This window comes from Triticum urartu, chromosome 7A, assembly GCF_056163025.1.
Source record: "Triticum urartu cultivar PI428250 chromosome 7A, HENAU_Tu73, whole genome shotgun sequence".
Taxonomy (NCBI): Eukaryota; Viridiplantae; Streptophyta; class Magnoliopsida; order Poales; family Poaceae; genus Triticum; species Triticum urartu.
The window spans coordinates 751541534-751554976 of record NC_141879.1 but is presented as its reverse complement, the minus strand read 5'-3'; the positions used below and the strand labels follow the sequence as shown (position 1 = coordinate 751554976).

The 13443-nt window shown below is 51.8% G+C and overlaps 1 pseudogene; it reads right to left on the bottom strand.

The window, feature by feature from the left end:
* Positions 1-12101: 12101 nt before the first annotated feature.
* LOC147962813 (uncharacterized) lies at positions 12102-13192 on the bottom strand (annotated as a pseudogene).
* Between the last annotated feature and the right edge of the window lie 251 nt (positions 13193-13443).

The following is a 13443-nucleotide window of genomic DNA, read 5'->3' as shown; positions in this document are numbered from 1 at the left end:
GCCCGGGTGATCTTGCGTGTGTGCATGCTAGTTGGTTAGTTGGCTTAGTGGCCGTTGCGGTGTGCGTGCATGCAGGAGGCCAGGCAAATTTGTTAGTGATGGATAGACTCCCGGGAGGTTAGCTAGATGTGAATGGTCGGGTGTGACGGCCAAGTTAGTGGGCGTGCATGCAAGTCACGGACCGTGGGGCATGTACGTGCGCATCGTGGGTGTGTGAGCAGCGCGTGTATAAGGTCTCCCCCGGCCTGTGTAACTCGGTGTGGTGCCTGGGAACGAGTTTGTGCTCATGGTAGTGGCGTTCGACCGCCGGAAACCTTCTGTGTCCACCTGTGTTTTCTTCTTCCCTTCTTCTTCTACCTCGGTCCGCTGCAAAACAAGAGAGCTGCGAGAGGTAGGCAAGAGCTAGGGCTAGACGGCAACAATAATTGGTATCGGAGCATCAGTTTCGGACGAGCTCGCCGGCGATGGCGCTCGTCTCGTGCGGCGGCGGAGCACGGTGATGCTGTGCGTGCGGGGAGCGCGGCGGCCGCGGCGGACCTGCGCGGTGGCGCAGAGGCTGCGGTGGCGCGGCGTGGCTCGGCGGAAAGAAGGCCAAGCTCCTGGACACGCCGGTTCGGCCGCGTTGATCGCGTCGGAGTGCGATCATGGCGCGAGCTGGAGACGTGCGGAGCGTGGCGAATGAGGCGCGGCGGCGAGCCGGGCGCGACCGGTGCGTGTTATGGGTGCGCACCGGACGCGTCGGGCGCGTCGGGACCGCGGGCGTGGACCGCGTCGAGGCGCTGGACCTAGTTGCGCAGATCGCGTACGTGCACGGCGGGAGCGCGGGCCGGGAGCGCAGGGACGTGGGGAGTGCTCGCGAAGGGCACGACGGTCGCGGAGACGAGGAGGTCGCGAAGGACCTGCGTGGTGGCGCAGAGGTCGCGACGGCTCGGGGCGACAGCCGTAGAAGGTGTGTGGCACGGAGGCGCGGCATGGCGGCTGCCACGGCGGACGCGGAGGCGGCACGCAGTGAGCGCCTCGTGCTGTCGGGCTCGTCGGGCGCGTCGGATGCACGCGGGACATCCGGGACGCACTGGTACGGTCGGGCTTGTCGGGCGCGCCGGGTGCGCGCGGGATGTGTGTGGCGCACTGGTGCGGTCGGGCTCGTCGGGCGCGTCGGGTGCACGCGGGACGTGCGTAGCGTGGAGGGACGCCAAGCGTGTGTCGCCGGCGGAGAAGGAGCTCGGCGTATGTCGCCGGGTCGTGACGGAGCACGGTGCGACCGGCGTCGGTGGGCCGGGTCGGGTCCGCGGGCTGGGTCACGGCCGTGACGACGACAATAACGGACGCTGCAAGAACTCTGGCGACGGCGACATCATGGTTTAGGGGGAGTATGTTAGGATACGTATGATGAGGACATGACTACCTTGGATACGACCAAAAATATTGCATACATGCATATTTGTCAGGTGATTTCTAATGCAAACTATTCAATAATCTATTTATGTTATCCAGAACAAAAATACTTCACACACTTCTGTGTTTTGTCTAATTGTAGGTGTATGGGACATTTGTACAATCCACATATGAAGATAAGGGAAAAGGAGAAGTTTAGGTTGTGTTCAAAAAGTCCTCTCACGTCACTTTTGGGCCAAGAGAAGATAGAGTCCAAGTCTCTCACGTTCTGGATTCAGATTCGGACTGCACAGACATACCTGACTCAAAACGCCAACAACTTTTTCATACGGACTCCGAATTGGGTGATTTTTTTTTGTTGGAAACTAGATTTCGTGCTCTTTCCAACCCAATTGGATTCACCTTCAAATTCGTCCGGAGCGTTGAGTTACGGACGAAACAATCTGACGTTGCAGCAGAATCCGAGTCAAACTACAAGCCCAAAGGTGTTGCATCACCTCCACTTGGGCCCATGAGCCTTGTACGACCTAGTGTTAGTTTTAGGCTGCCTTGGGACGTCCTCCCACCTCCTTGGCCGCCACCCCTTGCTCCTATATAAGTAGATCCATCTAGTAGTTTTTTTGGTTGGGATTTGTTTAGTTAAAAGTTAGCCATTGCAACTTCGTGTACTTCGTTTGTGTCCAACGACCAGACCAAGACCGCTTACGGATCCCCACCATTATCAATACTTCATATATATTTGCAATATTCAGATTGCTTTATCATATTCTTGCTCGTTCTTCGATTGCTTGCAGGAATAGACCTTCGTGGTCAGGTTGATCGTGCTCCAGCGTGGTCAATAACCTCTCGAAGTTGGTTTAGCGATTGCTAAGGCGCAACGTCGTGTATGTTTGTAGTCGGATCGTCAAAGTCGTCTCACGTCACTTTTGGGCCAAGAGAAGATAGAGTCCAAGTCTCTCACGTTCTGGATTCAGATTCGGACTGCACAGACATACCTGACTCAAAACGCCAACAACTTTTTCATACGGACTCCTAATTGGGTGATTTTTTTTTGTTGGAAACTAGATTTCGTGCTCTTTCCAACCCAATTGGATTCACCTTCAAATTCGTCCGGAGCGTTGAGTTACGGACGAAACAATCTGACGTTGCAGCAGAATCCGAGTCAAACTACAAGCCCAAAGGTGTTGCATCACCTCCACTTGGGCCCATGAGCCTTGTACGACCTAGGGTTAGTTTTAGGCTGCCTTGGGACGTCCTCCCACCTCCTTGGCCGCCACCCCTTGCTCCTATATAAGTAGATCCATCTAGTAGTTTTTTTGGTTGGGATTTGTTTAGTTAAAAGTTAGCAATTGCAACTTCGTGTACTTCGTTTGTGTCCAACGACCAGACCAAGACCGCTTACGGATCCCCACCATTATCAATACTTCATATATATTTGCAATATTCAGATTGCTTTATCATATTCTTGCTCGTTCTTCGATTGCTTGCAGGAATAGACCTTCGTGGTCAGGTTGATCGTGCTCCAGCGTGGTCAATAACCTCTCGGAGTTGGTTTAGCGATTGCTAAGGCGCAACGTCGTGTACGTTTGTAGTCGGATCGTCAAAGTCGTCTCCACCAAATCGATAGTTATCATCTCATCGAAAGATCGGGACCCTCGCCTCTATCAACGTATATGGGTGTCGTGCGCACAGCCTTGGCTGGCTAGCTACATGCGTGGCCGGGTGATCTTGCGTGTGTGCATGCTAGTTGGTTAGTTGGCTTAGTGGCCGTTGCGGTGTGCGTGCATGCAGGATGCCAGGCAAATTTGTTAGTGATGGATGGACTCCCGAGAGGTTAGCTAGATGTGAATGGCCGGGTGTGACGGCCAAGTTAGTGGGCGTGCATGCAAGTCACGGATCGTGGGGCATGTACGTGCGCATTATGGGTGTGTGAGCAGCGCGTGTATAAGGTCTCCCCGGCCTGTGTAACTCGGTGTGGTGCCTGGGAACGAGTTTGTGCTCATGGTAGTGGCGTTCGAGCGTCGAAAACCTTCTGTGTCCATCTGTGTTTTCTTCTTCCCTTCTTCTTCTACCTCGGTCCGCTGCAGAACAAGAGAGTTGCGAGAGGTAGGCGAGAGCTAGGGCTAGACGGCAACAACAATTGGTATCGGAGCATCGGGTTCGGAGGAGCTCGCCGGCGATGGCACTCGTCCTGTGCGGCGGCGGAGCACGGTGATGCCGTGCGTGCGGGGAGCGCGGCGGCCGCGGCGGACCTGCGCGGTGGCGCAGAGGCTGCGGTGGCCCGGCGTGGCTCGGCGGAGAGAAGGCCAAGCTCCTGGACACGCCGGTTCGGCCGCGTTGATCACGTCGGAGTGCGATCATGGCGCGAGCTGGAGACGTGCGGAGCGTGGCGAATGAGGCGCGGCGGTGAGCCGGGCGCGACCGGTGCGTGTTATGGGTGCGCACCGGACGCGTCGGGCGTGTCGGGACCGCAGGCGTGGACCGCGTCGAGGCGCTGGACCTGGTTGCGCAGATCGCATACGTGCACGGCGGGAGCGCGGGCCGGGAGCGCAGGGACGTGGGGAGTGCTCGCGAAGGGCACAACGGTCGCGGAGACGAGGAGGTCGCGAAGGACCTGCGTGGTGGCGCAGAGGTCGCGACGGCTCGGGGCGACAGCCGTAGAAGGTGCGTGGCACGGAGGCGCGGCATGGCGGCTGCCATGGCGGACGGGGAGGCGGCACGCAGTGAGCGCCTCGTGCTGTCGGGCTCGTCGGGCGCGTCGGATGCACGCGGGACATCCGGGACGCACTGGTGCGGTCGGGCTCGTCGGGCGCGTCGGGTGCGCGCGGGACGTGCGTGATGCACTGGTGCGGTCGGGCTCGTCTGGCGCGTCGGGTGCGCGCGGGACATGCGTGGCGCGGAGGGACGCCAGGCGTGTGTCGCCGGCGGAGAAGGAGCTCGGCGTATGTCGCCGGGTCGTGACGAAGCACGATGCGACCGGCGTCGGTGGGCCGGGTCGGGTCCGTGAGCTGGGTCACGGCCGTGACGACGACAATAACGGGCGCTGCAAGAACTTCGGCTACAGCAACATCGTGGTTTAGAGGGAGTATGTTAAGATAAACCATGTATATGGATGTCGTGCGCGTAGCCTTGGCTAGCTACATGCGTGGCCGGGTGATCTTGCGTGTGTGCATGCTAGTTGGTTAGTTGGCTTAGTGGCCGTTGCGGTGTGCGTGCATGCAGGAGGCCAGGCAAATTTGTTAGTGATGGATAGACTCCCGAGAGATTAGCTAGATGTGAATGGCCGGGTGTGACGGCCAAGTTAGTGGGCGTGCATGCAAGTCACGGATCGTGGGGCATGTACGTATGCATCGTGGGTGTGTGAGCAGCGCTTGTATAAGGTCTCCCCCGGCCTGTGTAACTCGGTGTGGTGCTTGGGAACGAGTTTGTGCTCATGATAGTGACGTTCGAGCGCCGGAAACCTCCTGTGTCCACCTGTGTTTTCTTCTTCCCTTCTTCTACCTCGGTCCGCTGCAGAACAAGAGAGCTGCGAGAGGTAGGCGAGAGCTAGGGCTAGACGGCAACAACAGGCGTTGCCGGTCAACGGCTGCTGGAGTGCTACAAGTCGCTGGCGGGTGCGGCAAGCCACCCCACGGCTGTTCCCAATGAGCACCAATGACGAAGAGCTGAGGTAGACAGGTGATCACAGAGGTAGGAGAAAGAGGAAAAGAATCGAGTGGGCAACAGTCGGTTGAGTCTCGGAGATGAGATGCGTGATGGGTAGCCTGATGACGACCCGGCTGATTCCTACCCACAAATCATACGGTCAATTTCAAGAGTTATTCTTTCAAATTTCATACAATTATATAATGAGGTTTATTCACACGGGACGTTGCTCAGTAAGCTATATACAAGACTGAATGTAAGCTATACAAGCCTATACCCGCGCGGCGACACGCCACCCACTGCTTATAGTACTAAATGTATATTGTTGTATTTCTTTATTAGTAGGTATAGATATATGTTTTGAAACAAAATTATTTCTTTTCAGATCACACATGCAAGCTTTTTTTTTGAGCATCAGTATAGACACAAGCGCTCATAAACACGCGCATACACTCATCCCTATGAATGCACACACGCACATCGTACCCCTATGAGCACCTTCGAGAGACTGAGCCGGCATATCATCTTGAGATTTACGAAGTCACCGTAGGTGCCTCGTCGTCGACGGCAACGTCTCCTCCCACTGAAAGCGCATCGCCGGAAATCCTGAAATAAATCCAGGAATAATGCGAGCACCAGAATTTAAACCCTGGTGGGTTGGGGATACCACTGTCCACCTAACCATCCCAACCACAGGTTGGTTCGCACATGCAAGCTTACTAGTGTGTGTCTTAATTAGAGGAATTAAATTAGGGACAAATTCTACATTGTTTATAACAACGTAGACATCGTTAAGTAACAAATATCTTTGGCTGTGGGAAATAACAAAGGCACCATGCATGGCATGGGCGGCCGCTCATACACTTCATCCTGTGCTAGGGTTTCTCCTGCCTCGTGTCAACGTCGTCGCTGGTCTAGTTTTAGTATCATGGAGGCGCGGTGGATCACGGTCCTTACCAGTGGAAGGGCTCTGTTTTCTGATATTTTTTTGAATTTTGTTATGATTTGTGTCCTACTTAGAGATACGAGATGGAGACGGCTCTCTGCAGGTGCAGTAAGGTCCACCCCGCCGGTGGAGTAAGGTCCACCCCGTTCTAGCATCATCGGAGGGCGTGTAGGGTTGCTTCCGGTGGATTTCATTGGATTTGGTCGGCATTTGTCTTCGGTGGATAAACGTGGATCCGGTCTTCTTTTGTCTGTGTTCGTGTGTCTACAGGTTGGTAATTTCGATCTACGCTTCTTTTTATCAGCGACGGTTGTTGTTATGGTGACCGGCTCCGATGAGGTAGGGGCGATGATGGCGGCACGCCTTCGGCTTGCTTCAATGCTTGTAGTCGTTGCTAGGTGGTCTACGGATCTGGATGCATTTTTACGTACAGTGTTCTTTGTACTATGTTAACAGTTAATGAATAGACTGGAAGTTTTGCCCGCAAACTAAAAAATATCAACTTGGCTGTGCTCTTGGCGAGAGATGACCAGATAAGCACGAATCCGTAAGTTTAGCTCACAGGGTGTTGCGGGCGTGACTAAAAACGGAGAGCCAACTCGCGTACGTGATTGAAATTCACGGAAATTAGAAAAGGAAAATGTACGTGTTTGAGGCAGACTCTTTGGAGCTCGTCGTGTTCCCCAACCAAACTCTATCGCCTTCCCTTGCATTGGCCGGCGCACATTATACATCTACTGCATCCGGAGCCATGGCGCCAAGGAAACGCTGCCGAAACAACCCATGCAGGCTGGCCTCCCCACCACCATCGACCCTCCCAGCAGATCTCCTGCTGGAGATCATCGCGCGCTCGGACATCATCACCTTCGTCCGCTGCGCCGCCACGGGCAAGATCCTCCGCCAGCGCATCCTCGAACCCTCCTTCATCCGCCGCGTCACCTAAGAAGATGGTATCATACCTCCTTGCATACTCGCGTTCCTCCATACCGAGGACCAGGAGGAGATCGCGTCGGGGGGCCTTTCTATGTTACACCCGATCACACCCACTACCATGTCCTTCATCCATATATTATGTCTCCCTTCGTATCCCGCTACCTGGACGTCCTCCTGGGAGACTACTATCTGGTGACCAAGACATCCCGTGGAGGCCTTGTTCTCCTTGGTGCTGGTCCTGGAAGTAGCAGCTGCTCTATCATGTGCGTGTACGACCCAATCACTGGTCATCGCACCTTCCTATGTGAACCGCCTTGCATCCCGAGGCATATCGGATGCTTACCAAAGTATGTCTTGCTTACTGCCGTCGACGGTATCGGTTGCTTCTTCTTGCTATTTGTAGGCGATCTCGACAGATCATCTTGCTATTCGCGTCATCCACCGGCGCTTGGGGGCCTGTCTCGACCCATGGTGTTTTTTTCTTTCAGCGGTGGTGTGAAATAAGCCAGCACGCCACTGCAGTCATTCTTTATGGCGGCATCATACACTGGTTGGTGCAACATGGCAGCAAGATACTTACCTACGACGTTCGCACAGCAGAGCCAGGCATGATGGTGCAGCTCCCAGCCACTACTAGAAACTTCAAAGCAGAGCAACTCCACTTGGGGTCCTACTCCTTGCCGGACGGACACAAGCTATTAAGGATGCTCGCCACCGATGGTTTTCGACTAACCATGTGGCATCAACTCCCAAGCGGTGATTGGGCTCTAGAGGCCATGATTGACATGAAGGAGAAATTAAGGATGTTGGACCTGGACATCCCTCCCGACAGTCATGTGCTTTCCATCATCAATTGGTCCAGTGAGGGCAGCAATGCAGTGTTGCTGAATATAACTTACAAGCATTTTCCTGATAGGGGCCCAATTTCTTGTACTGTGTCCGTCGTCCTTGACTTGGAGACTAAGAAGATGTCCATGGAACATTTGGATTACTACTCAGATCCCTCGTCCCTGCTCTTGGAGATCGACTTTCCATCTCGGTTACGAGCCATGAAAATCTTTCCCCTAGCTAGCTAGGTATGCTACTAAGCTTCACTTGGTCATTCTGCTCTATGTGTAATGCAATGATGTGCGGCTAGACTATATTTATTTATTTGAAAATGTCAGCTTTGCTTGTATTTTTATTTTTGAAAAGGATGATAACACCATTTTAGTAATTATTCATCAAGACCTTACAAAGTAATACATCAATAAGTCTGAAGCCATCTTGGCAACACCTGTCGCTACTCCTATCGACTAGATGAAGGGGTGCACATTGTGTGAGCCGTATACCCAAGCCTCAAACCAAAGCCCAGCATCTAAAGCCGCATGCCCAACCGAGCAGCAATGCCAGGTCTGGGATACACACCGGTCCGGCGGACTCTCACCGGGCACCGCATATGCCCGCTACAGAGGCCGTCACTACCGCCTTCCACCAACCCATCTTCAGAGCGGGTACTGATGCATCTGCCTGCCGGGCCTGCCGTCGAGGCCACCACGACCCCAGACAGCACCCCCGACCTGCGCGAATCCATCATCTCACGTCTGACACCAAGACCCCGCTATGCCACGCTGCCGAGACTCACCGTCATCGACATGGTTGGGTCAGACTGGACCAAGCTCGTTCCATTCCCCAACTAAACTCGATCGCCTTCCCTTCCATTGGTCGGCACCACAGAAACGCCATCGACACACCCGACGGCACGAATAATGAACATTTATGAAATCATGAACATCTTTTGACGGCACGAATAATGAACATTTATAAAAAATAATGAACATTGTTTTGAGTTAATGAACATTTATTTTAGTTCCCGAACATTTTTTGAATACGCGTTTTTTCCAAAATCATGAACATCTTTTGACGGCACGAATTATGATTTTTGAAACATATTTTATGAATTCATGTTTATAAAAACTTACTTTTTTGAAATAAAATATTATTTTACATAAGAAAAATAAGAACAAGAAAGAAAAAGATAAAGAAAATAGGAAATAAACAAAATAAAATACAGAGGGCGGCTAGGCACGCTGATGGGCCAGCCCAATAGAGCGCGCGTGCGGGGGGAGCAGATGCGCGCTCACCGGGTCGCCATCGCGTCACGTGCAGAATAGGAGCTTCCCCGTCCCCGTACGCACGTGCGTGTTGGTCGCTTCCAACACCACACTACTGGGAAAAAGGCCTATGGATCTCCGTTCGGAATGCTTGGTTTCGTTGTTGTATTGTCTGGCGAAATTCCGCCAAATTCAGAGACATTCACAAGTTGAGTGCTATAGCACGAGCCAACAAGTTGCGATCTAAGCCATTAGAAGACTTGCACAACATGAAACGTTTTGTGAGAGCTGCACTCAAGTGTCAGATTTCTTCGGAAGTTTCAGAGTTTCAGCTCTTGAAAGGCAGTAATCTCTATTCACCTCTGGAATCTCTCTGCAGTTGGCAAGGTACAAAACTGAAACCTGGCTTCTGAGTGTGTTGACCTTCGACTGTCACAAAACACTACTACACGGTACTACTGTCATCTCCCCCACTCTGATCTGCTCTTGTCTGAATATCACTCCTAATAGCTGCTACGACCAAATGAATGAATCATGCATAAACAACATACTGGACTCACTCACCTCTCATCATGTTTGCATCATACTCTTAATTGTTTTCTCACAGCATATCAAGATTTTTCACTTTCCATGTAGAGTAGAATTCTTAGCTGCCTCATGAGTCGAGCACCTTTATGCCAGTACAGTTTGAAACATTGGAGAGATCTTCAGTTCATGCTCATATGGGGGTGGAGGGTGGAGGAGGATTGGTGCGGCTCCCTTTCAACTTTGGACGGCTGCTGCTGCTCTATAGTGCACGGGATGGATGCCGGGGCGCATCGCGTGCCTAGCCTTGTGCACTGCGGTGGCGTCCACTGATGTCCCTGAGCGTGTCATCATCTGCTTTAGATGGCGTCGAAGGCTGCCCCTGTTTCCTATGCGGGGTGTTGTTGTCGCAATGCCAGCTTCTGCAGGTGAAGGTTGATGGTGGATCTGTGGTTGTGCAATGGTGGTGGTGTTGATGGTGCGGTGGCCTAGATCGATCTGCCTCTTCGTTCACGCTGGTCCTTGTGGTGAGCGACTGTGTCATTGGGAGGCCTCCTGGACCTGGCGAGGACGCTCTCTAGGTTCGAAAGAAGGGTGGTGGGTCTCGCGCTCGTATGCTTTGCCAGATCCAGCGGACAGCTTACAGGGGATTGGTCCGGGATACAATGCTTCAGGTGAAAGCCTTTGCCGACTTTGTCTGCAACGATGATGGCGGCGCCTTAGGCGCCGCTCCGTTTCTTGAAGGCGTCATTGTGAAGCTTCTGTAGCCCATTCTATGGTGTGCTCCGGGTGCTTCTTCCCTTCCTGAAGGCGTCATTGTGAAGCTTCTGTATCCCGTTCTACGGTGTGCTCCGGGCGCTTCTTCCCTTCCTGAAGGCGTCATTGTGAAGCTTCTGTAGCCCATTCTACGGTGTGCTCCGGGCGCTTCTTCCCTTCCTAAAGGTGTCATTGTGAAGTTTCTGTAGCCCGTTGTATGGTGTGATCCGGGCAAAAACCTTAGATCCATCTCTGGATCGGACAACGACGACATCTTTGATTTCGTTTCCCCCTTGGGGGCGTAGTGTTGCAGTCATTGCGGAGACGGACTGCTCCCTCCTGGGAAATGATCTGCAGCCGGGGGCCAGAAACCTCCCTGCCTGCTACTCGTTGATTGCTGACATCAAGAAGGAACTTGCAAACTTCAGTGAGGCTTATGTTGTGCACGCTGGCAGAAACCAAAATAAGATGGCCCACCTTCTAGCGGCACGTGCCAGAACACAGGTGGACGTGCAATTGATGGCGGGCGTTCCAGACGACCTGACCGACTTAGTGTTGGTGGTAGAGTAGTCATGTACTCTTGTTCCTCAAAAAAACAAAAAAATTTAGATCACTAGTCTGAATTGCTGCATCTGATCTTGGCATGAGACTTTCGACAGGACTAAGCTGTTCTCATCCACAACCACTTGGCAAGGTAAAAAAATACGCTGGGTTTCCCTCCAGGTCCCAAATCAGTTACATTACTATGACAAACACTCTACACTGTCATGTCCCCACTCCTTAAGGACAGTCAACACTAACAGCTGCTACAACCGAATGAATTATGCCTGGACACAATGTCATGTATAAACATACATACATCACTAACCTGCTACAAGCCTACAACGGAATAAATGTTTGCGAATTCTTCAGGTTACTCCAAGCAACTGGAAGATATATAGAAATCACAAATAGTCTGCAGTCTCCTTGCGGCTACATCATTAACTATTCTATCAACCGCATCAAAGTTTGTAGCAAAGATATAAAATACACACCACTTGTCCTTGCCAAAGATATGGAGAAAAAAAATCTAAGAAACAAATTGCCGATCCAGCATAGCTTCTGCCTCCAATAGCTATAATACTTGTCTTTGCAAGATATGCAACAACACAAATGTTAGTGTTTGGTTGGCTCCATTGCCATCCAGGGTCTGCACTGCATTCACGCATGCAATTTGATGTAACCAAGCTGTGCAACATGATGATAGAGATCCATGTTATAAATCTAAAGGGGCCGCTGGCTAGCTTAATTCCCTTCCATCTGCTCACATCAAGAATTAAAGTACATAAGATACCATATACGATTATGCATTCGTACAATTAAGCTATACAATATATAGGTATCATCAAGTATACAGTAGTGCAGAGCTAGTAAATTATTTGTCCAAATCATCCATGCTATCAGATGAATGAACAACCAAATCAATAATTACATAACAGCCAGTACGTCAATTAATAAGTAATACCAACACATAATTAATAGTTGTATCAATCAGCTCACTTTCTTTCAAAGTATTTTCACACATTAGCGAGTGATTAAACAATTTCTGAACAACAACATTAGAGATACTGGATAGAAGAATAAAACTAGCTCCGAGGTTTCAAACATGCCTAATGAGTTAAAAAGTTGACATCTGATTTTCTAGTTACTCATTTAGCATTTTATATGAATGATAACATATATTAAACAGTACAGTCGCTATGAACAATATCTATCTAGCAAAGGTATTCGAGAATCCATGAACAAAATATAGCAAGATTAGATCACTCCTACAATATGAGGAGGAATGACCTATCACCTGGTGCATAGAAACTCCTGAAAGAATGACAGTAAGTAATAGTATTACGGGCTTCGCAAAGCTTCCTAGATTGCATAGACTCTAGTTCAACCATATAGACACCCCCGTTCATATATAAAAATATCCCATCGGTATCCTCAACATATCCTATTATAAATTTCAGCCAGGTGTTCTGTCCCTTGACCCGAGGAGGGATCCCAAGAATGTTATGCATCTCAATGGTCTTCCACGACATCCATGTGGATACACCGTGGCAATTCACATTCCTCTGCAAGACCAACTGCACCATCCTCTGCCTGGATGATCTGATGGTTGCCTGAATGATACATATGAGGAGGCCCCTCGAGCACATCAAGGATTTGCCTTTCCAAATCAAGCCAAAGTATACCCTTCATCACATACTTAAACGACCAGTAAAGTACATTACCAACAAGGGTGCTAAAATAATCGTCAAAAAACCATGATACTGAACCTCTGTAGAGATGAGATCGGCCCATGTGTCGGTCTCAGAGGAATAAACAGAGGTGAGAGGTCGACCATTCTTAGCACACACAAGCAGCAAGACCACCTTAAAGGGGGTGGAGTGGCAATCGCCGTGCACGTGGCCCCGTTCGCGGGAAGCACATAGCACCGCCCCATTGATGTAACGCCCCTTGAACTCGGGTGGAATTAGCAAACGATGCTGGCTGCTGGTGGTGTGGTCGCACACGAGGACATCCACGGCTCCCTGTGTATGATGAGGAAGTGGCCATGGCGGCAACTGAGCAAGCGGGCCCCTTTGTCGAGGTACGGAGGAGGGATGCGGTCCGGAGCGGGCAGGATAGGAGTAAACTTGAGCTTATCAGCGGGATGATGTAAGAAGGCGCCGAGGAGGGGCGGCTCCCGATCGTGCGCGCGGAAGCGGCGGAGGAATCCGTGGTCGGTGACGAGGCCCTGCCAGCGCTTGGAGACGGCGGAGGCGCGCGGGAGGGAGGACGGCATAGGAGGGAGACGGTGGAGGATCTCCCCCAGCAGGTCGTCATCTTCCAGCGCCGCCGGGGAACTGCCACGGCGGAGAATCATTGCTCACGGCCGGTCGTGCGTCGATGTGGGGAAGGAGGCGCTGATCCGGGATTGGAGGCGGATCATCAAGACGCACGTACGCACGGGCACGGGGGTGGGTCGAAGTAGGTTTCCTTTGCTCCTACGCATGCAGCAGCACGGCAGCATTTGGGCCTTCACGGACCGGGCCGGTTGGTTCGTCCCCTGCTGGCTTAACAATGGAAATACCCCTAAAAACAATGGAAATAAGATTGCAACACAAATTGGAGATG